Below are 7,788 nucleotides of genomic sequence, written 5' to 3' on the forward strand. Positions count from 1 at the left end.
TTTATAGGACAGACTTGGAGGTTGAGTTTTTACTATTTTGTCTCGTATGTTTTCGATTTTCTCTGTAAAAAAATTCATGAAATCATTGCTACCAAGGTGCGGCTGGAATACCCAGGTCAGGTGAAGTCTGTTTATTTGTTAGTTTAGCAACTGTACTAAATAAAAACCTTGGATTGTTTTTGTTAGTTTCTATGAGGTTACGGAGGTGCTCAGCCTTTGCTGCTTTTAGTGCCTTTTTATAACAGTTTGCACTCTCTTTCCACGCAATTTTAAAGACCTCTAATTGGGTTTGTTTCCATTTGCGCTCCAGTTTACGTGTTTCTCTTTTAAGGGCGCGAGTGGTGCTATTGTACCATGGTGCTGCGTTTTTCTCATTAATCTTTTTTGACTTCATAGGTGCGACAGCTTCTAATGTATTAGAGAAAATAGTGCCCAATTTGCTGGTCATGTCATCGAGCGATTCTATATTTATTGGTATGGTTATTAAAGGAGTCAGATCTGGCAAGCTCTTTGCGAAACTATCTTTAGTAGTCTGAGGTAATTGTTCTACCCTGTCGATAACGAGTTAAACGGCTGATTTCTGCAGTGCGCAGTGTACATGTTATAAGATAGTGATCAGTGACATCGTCGCTTTGAGGTATAATATCTATATTGGTTAGATCGGCTCCGTGAGATATAATCAAGTCTAGTGTATGATTAAATCGATGAGTGGGTCCATTGATGTGTTGTGTTACTCCAAAAGAGTGTAATAGCTCTGTAAACGCCACTGCTAATGCATCGTTAGCACTATCTACGTGGATATTAAAGTCTCCGACAATTAGTACTTTATCAACGTTAACCAATAGGTCCGATAGGAAGTCCGCAAACTCTTTCAGAAAATCAGTGTAGGGACCAGGGGGTCTATACACTGTAGCCAACGTACAAGAAAGCAATGGTTTTTTACTGTCAATTGGAACAATTATGTTCAACGCAAGCACTTCAAATGATTTAAATTTATGCTCCGTTCTCTGAGTTACAGTAAGAAAGTCTCTAAAGATTGTTGCGACACCGCCACCTCGACCAACCGCACGTGGCTCATGCATATAACAGTAGCTTGGTGGTGTACACTCATTTAGACCGTAATAATCATTTGGTTTAAGCCAGGTTTCGGTAAGGCAAAGTATATCAAAACTGTTGTCTGTGATCATTTCATTTACAATAACTGCTTTTGAATTTAGTGATCTAATATTAAGTAGGCCGAACTTTATGAGTTTGTTTTGGTCGTTTATTACATTGTCCTCAGGTTTAATCACGATTAGATTTTTTCTCTGAGATTTGGCTATTTTGTTATTTTGTAGTATTATTCGGGGGACAGACACAGTCTCTATGCATTTGGAAGCAGTAACATTTCTAACAGCAGTGCAGTGTTGGCTTGCTCACCGGGAGACTGCATTCATTTATTTATTTATTCATTCATTTATTAGATATTATTTATTATAATGATCTTGCTTGGTCTATAAACACCTTGCACTGTGCTGTGTTTTACCTTTCTGTGTTTTTCTTATTTGTTCCTGTAAAGCTGCTTTGGAACAATGCACATTGTGAAAAGCGCTATATAAATAAAATTGAATTGAATTGAATATTGTATACATTACACAGTATTTAGTTCAATTACATCCAAAGTAACTGATTTGAATTACAGAAAAAAGAGTAATCCCTTACTTTACTTTTTTAAGGGAAAGTAATTAATTACAGTAACTAATTACTTAGTAACTAGTTACACCCATCACTGTATAACTATATTATCACATAAGCGCACACTGCAATAATAAAACACTGAACATATGAGGGTTTGAGTAAATAACCTTTAATTTCAATCATGATTGTGAGAATAAAATAAAGCGAGTGAAAAATATCAGCCATTGTTATCTACAGAGCAAATAACTGAGTCAACGTGTGTTAACATCATCACACGGTAGAAATCAAATGAATGGATCCTGCACATCTCCACTGTAACCTTCACAGATATTCAGTCCCATCAGAACTCTCTGATCTAATGTTATGACATCACAAATGTAACATAAGAAAACTGTCAGTGATACAAACACAGATTTGTATACATGGCTTTGAAAAAAATTTAAAAGCACCACTGTAAAAGCTTATATCTACACACAGTATTGTAAAACAAAGGAACCAATACAAAAAGTTGAGCACCATATTTGTACCAGCTATTACGAAACAACATGTGCTACGAGTATAATATCTCAAGGATAATAGTCATTCAAACATGGCATTTCTTTTGTGTAAAATCGACTGTTGTTAAAATGATGGTACACATTTCCATGATTTTATTTAAAAAAAAGACTCAGTTTAGGATGAATAGAAAACATGTCATTTACAATATTCAAGCTTCTCTCAAATGTTGTAAATTATGCCTTTAAACACAATTCTCAGTTTCATGGACAAGCAGTGGAATCATTCAGAAACATAATATACATCCATACATTTTTCCTCAGCCAAACTGATTTAAAAAAGTAAATTGAGAAGCCACATTAAACATGTTCGGAAAAGAAAGTGAGTTTAGTTTTATACAATGCTCTGTTGAAATGTTCTGAGTAAAATGTGAACTAGAGAAGAACGTGTTGAGTTAAGAGCTGGATGTTCTGCATAGGCTTCAGAGTGTATCTTTGGGTGTGTGAAGGAGAAACACTGTTGTATTCACTGATCACCCTGCAAATAAAACACAAACACATTCTTCAGTTAGAGACAGTCTGACAACTACAGGCCCTTTTTAAAAATGATTTGCTCTGGAATAATAAACCATCATGTTAACACTATGACCCAACACACCCAAAATAAGTTTACATTTAGAAACAAGGAGCCAACACAACAAGTAACACAGAATATTAAAATTGTTATAATCTAGATTTAAAGGAGCCATTCATTTGCTGTTTTTGAAGCTTTGATTATGTTTTTTGGGTGTTTACCAGTGGATGTTCATGTTTGTAGTTTCAAAAATGCTTCATATTTCACATATTTCAAGTCTATTGTTCACCGCTGTCCCTCTTCTCACAAAACGACTGGTTTTTTTCTGGTTTATATAAAGCTTCAGAGCTTCCGAAACGCTCTGATTGGTAGAGCTGACCCAGTCTGTCGTGATTGGTTCCCCGCTTAGAGCGTGTCTGAAGATGTCCCACCCAGACCATATCAGCGAGCATCCGCTTCTCAGGCTGTTGTGATTGGTCGGTCCCCCTCTCAGTGCACGTATATTTATAAGCTTTGGCTTTTAGCAATAAACAGTAACAATGGCGTCAACTTCACTTTATCAGTTAAAAACATGCGGATCGATCGAAGTATAACGGAGGTCTGCTAGTGCATGTGCAAACGTCAATCTTTGTTAGAGATTGTGATTTTTTTCCTACTATGGCGAGGGAAATGACACCGGACCGATTGGGTCAGACCGGTTATATTAATTAACACCAATAACAGGTCCAATATAAAAAGGCAAAACTAACGGTTCTAAGTTGGATAATAAAACTAGATAGTACATTTTCTAAAGAAACTGTGAGTGATGCTTTCATGGCAAACCGCGGAACTCGGCACTAGGGTGATGACACTTTACGTACTAATGAATCTAACCAATCCCCATGACTCGAAGATGTTCTGATACAGAGATATAGGTCTTGCTAAACGGTTGCTAGGCTAATGTGTTTGGTTGCTATGGGCGTGGCTTGGCATCTGCCAACTGATGATGCTTCAAGCCACAAGTGAAACAAACCAACTCTTATGTCTCTACGATGTTCCTATGCATAGATATAGGTTTTGCTAAACGGTTGCTAGGCTAACCTGTTTGGTTGCTATGGGCGTGGCTTAGCATGTGCTAATTGATGATGCTCTAAGCTATGAGTGAAATGATCCAACCCGCGTGTCTCTACGATGTTCGTATGCAGAGATATAGGTTTTGCTAAATGGTTGCTAGGCTAACCTGTTTGGTTGCTATGGGCGTGGCTTAGCATCTGCCAATTGATGATGCTCTAAGCTATGAGTGTAAAGAACCAACCCCCGTCTCTCTACGATGTTCCGATGCAGAGATATAGGTCTTGCTAAACGGTTGCTAGGCTAATGTGTTTGGTTGCTATGGGCGAGGCATCGAAGCTTCATGATGATTCTGGGTCACTGATTGGTTGCCTGAGTAAAACAAGCCCACCCCCTTGTCTCTACGACACTGTGTTGCAAAGATATCCACCTGGACTTTTTATAATAGGAGTCTATGGGATCGGTTGCTACGTTGCTGTAAATGGTTGCTATGGGCGTGGCTTAATAACTTCATAGTGATCATGTGACACTGATTGGTAGCTTGAGCAAAATGAGCCCACCCCCTTGTCTCTAAGTGGTTGTACTGCGAAGATATTCAACACGGGACGGTTTTACGCCTTATATGGGCATGCTTCCTGTCAATGGGAAATTTTGGGTGGCTCTTACACCCCAGGGGTACAACTTACACCCCAATGTAATGTATGTTCTTATAGCGCCTGATAGCCTCTTCAAATGTGGTAACCCGCACGTTTCTACGAAATCCTCGGTCGGAGCTACGACCCCTCAAAGTTGGGCGCCATGTTAAGTCTATGGTATTTTTCGGGTGGGGGGGGCGATAGGGGGGCGAAAAACCACCCGAAAAATACCATAGACTTAACACGCTTATAAAAGTCATAGCACACCATTCCCGAATAGGCCGGTCGATTTGATGTATTCATTCATGGGTCTACGCCAAAAGCTGCGGGACAAGTAGCGTGCCAAACTTTTGGCGGAACAAGAATAATAAGAAGTATGTTCGAATAACAATAGTAATGCTTTTTCAAAGCATCACTAACAAGCAGATTGACTAGGAGACATTTGCAAGCAGGACTTCAAAGGCCGTTTCATAGAAGTGTTTTAGAGGTATGCGTGCACACGCACATGTCTGGTTTATTATCTCCGTGGGGACAGTCCATAGGCGTAATGTTTTTTATACTGTACAAACTGTATATTCTATCCCCTATCCCTAACCCTACCCCTAAACCTAAAGATCATAGAACACTTTTTGCATTTTTTTATTTAAAAAAATATTGTTCTGTACAATTTATTAGCTTTTTTGCCCATGGGGACCTCAATTTTGGTCCCCACGGTGACAGGAGTCCCCATGTGTTGGTGTGCATTCAGGTTTAGGTCCCCACCGGGATATATAAACATGAACACACGCGCACACACACACACACACACACACACACACACGCATGTTGGGTTTCCATGTTTTATGGGGACATTCCATAGACGCACACAATATCAGCGTATTACACAGAACAGCTTTCACAGCCGATGTTAAAGGGGACATTTCACAAAAATATGATTTTTTTCTGTGTTTGAGTGCTATAATCAGTTCACCGGTGCATCTACCAACCCAGAAAACGTGAAAAAGTACAATCCAGTCATTTTGCTTTGTTACGCCTTTCTCTGAAAGCATGAGAAAAAATCAGCGCTTCAGATAACGCACTTCTTCTGACGTAGGAGAATGATCTTATTGTAATATCACCGCCCCTTAGTCTTCTCGGTTCCACCCATGGCGCGCCATTGTGGTTTCGCAAGCGACACGAGTGTATCTGTAATAACGCAATGGCAACAGTTCGTGCTACGTGTTCTGTTGTTGGGTGCACAGCCCAGCACAGATCATTATTTAGAGTCACAGCCTCAGAGAAGACGCGAGAGCAGTGGATTCTTTTTATTTTTAATGGGAATCCTCCGGAAAGAGTTAGAGTTAACTAGTACTATAGGTCACCAACAACATTAGCGCAATTAACTTGTGTAACAGGACGGTAACAGCGTCATTGTGTTTACATAACTTGCAATAAAGCAAAAGCAACAAGCCTAGCATATGATCATCGTTACATAGACAAACTAATATGCGTGCACTTGTTTTAGCGAAACGCATAACGTTAGTATGATGTAATCATAGCAGTACAACACGCGTTGTTACGAGCTGAACCGTTTTGACTACGTGACTGTTGAAAACAGTTTTGAAGATTTAAGTTTGTAAAAAAACTTGCCATGTAGACACATCTTGTCCAATCCGAACAGCTTGTTCGGATGCCTCTTCTTCTGTGTCCGACTCTGGCTCAAACATATAAGGTTGAACTGCTTCGTCTCCTCCAGCAGCCATCTCTCGCTTTGGATTTACGCTTACGCTCAACGGTTTCTATGGTAGCTTGAGAATGTACGGGCGTGGACACACCTCCGTGAAGTTGGGGGTGTGGTTATCAAGTGCCCATCATCATCATACGGAAGAAGCGCTCAGAAGCGGCCATTCTTGAGAATGCGTTTTTTGCAAGGTAAATATAGTGGCGTTGTGCTTCATCCTTGAAGTATTTTGACCGAAAAATGTCACATCTCTTTTATAAAGACCTCAGAGAACTGTATCAACTTAGGTAAAGTAGGCAAAAAACCTCCCCTTTAAAGGGGTCATATTGCACGGCTAAAACGAATATTATTGTTTGTTTTAGATGTAACGCAATGTGTATACACCATTTAAAGTTTAAAAAACGTTGTATTTTCCACATACCGTGCATGTTTGTATCTCCTCTTTGCCCCGCCTCTCTGAAATGCGCTGATTTTTCACAAAGCTCATCGCTCTGAAAAGCGAGGTGTGCTATGATTGGCCAGTTCACCAGTGCGTAGTGATTGGTCAAATACTGCAAGCATTTCACGGAAATATAACGCCTCTTACCATATTCGGAACATCAGTTTCCAAAGCAATTGTACTGACAGACGATACAATGAGATTTACAATTATGCCCACCTTAACTACGTGTAGATTTGGGCGGTCTTAGTCAAATCATGTTACGAAGTTACGTAGATTCGCCGGGGTGTGGTTACACGAGGCGTTTCAGGCAAGTCTGGTTGAGCATTCGCTTTTAGATAGAATGCATCTTTTGTTCCCACACTTTCATTTGTGCAATTTTACTTGTCTAATACATGCATGGGCAACTTATAACACACCAAAAACACAGAAAAACACGTACTTCCGCCATATGACCCCTTTAAAGTCATGGAAGCTGTTATTTGACCATTGGTTATCTTAGAATGTGTGTAGCTGAATTATTATTACCAGCTGTAGGACTGTGATGAAAGTAAAAGTAATTAAGTGCGCAGCTCAGTCAAACGTTTACAATCTCTGATAATCAAACCAGCGGTTCTTCCTCTTCTCTAAGGAAGGCCTCGCCCCTTTTTTGGCGTATTATTTTGTGCGGATGTTTTTCAAAAACTCAGAATAGTGACATCATTTACTGTGGGAATATTTTTCAGATAAAAGTATGATTTAATTATCAATATAATCAATAAGTGTTTTCTTTCATTAAATCATTAAGCTGTGTGCTTTTGTCATGTGCTTTCTGTATTTCTCAGTGGAAAGTTACTGTGGCAGACGAAGTGAGACAGGATGGGTGGGGGTTGGAACCATAAATTATCTAGATCAATACACACACACACACAAAGAGTGTTTTTCACATAAAAGAAATGTTATGAATCAATCCACTGCATATGTTTTAAGTATAATCATGAGTTGTGATGTGTTTTAATGAATCATAGGATTAAGAAACAACGCTACATAATTAAAAGTATTAGATGATTAAGTGTTTTCTTTTTACTAAAAGAATGTTAAGAATGTTGGTATGTTGTCCGGCCACAGGGAACTGTTTCTAGGAGACCACTCCCCAAAAGAAACTGTCCCTGGAGAACATTCCTCAGGACTGGCGACTGACCACAGGATATACGTTTTGA

At 39.3% G+C, this 7,788-nt stretch overlaps 1 protein-coding gene across 2 annotated transcripts in view; it reads right to left on the minus strand.

The window, feature by feature from the left end:
- Nucleotides 1-1,815: 1,815 nt before the first annotated feature.
- mbd3a (methyl-CpG binding domain protein 3a) overlaps nucleotides 1,816-7,788 on the minus strand; it is a 30,873-nt gene continuing 24,900 nt past the window's right edge. For both annotated transcript variants that reach the window (XM_057327984.1, XM_057327983.1), the window contains exon 7: nucleotides 1,816-2,709. The gene's annotated coding sequence lies outside the window, so the exon portion shown is untranslated. The remainder of the gene's footprint in view (nucleotides 2,710-7,788) is intronic.

This window comes from Triplophysa rosa, unplaced genomic scaffold (assembly GCF_024868665.1).
Source record: "Triplophysa rosa unplaced genomic scaffold, Trosa_1v2 scaffold34_ERROPOS2810744, whole genome shotgun sequence".
Taxonomy (NCBI): Eukaryota; Metazoa; Chordata; class Actinopteri; order Cypriniformes; family Nemacheilidae; genus Triplophysa; species Triplophysa rosa.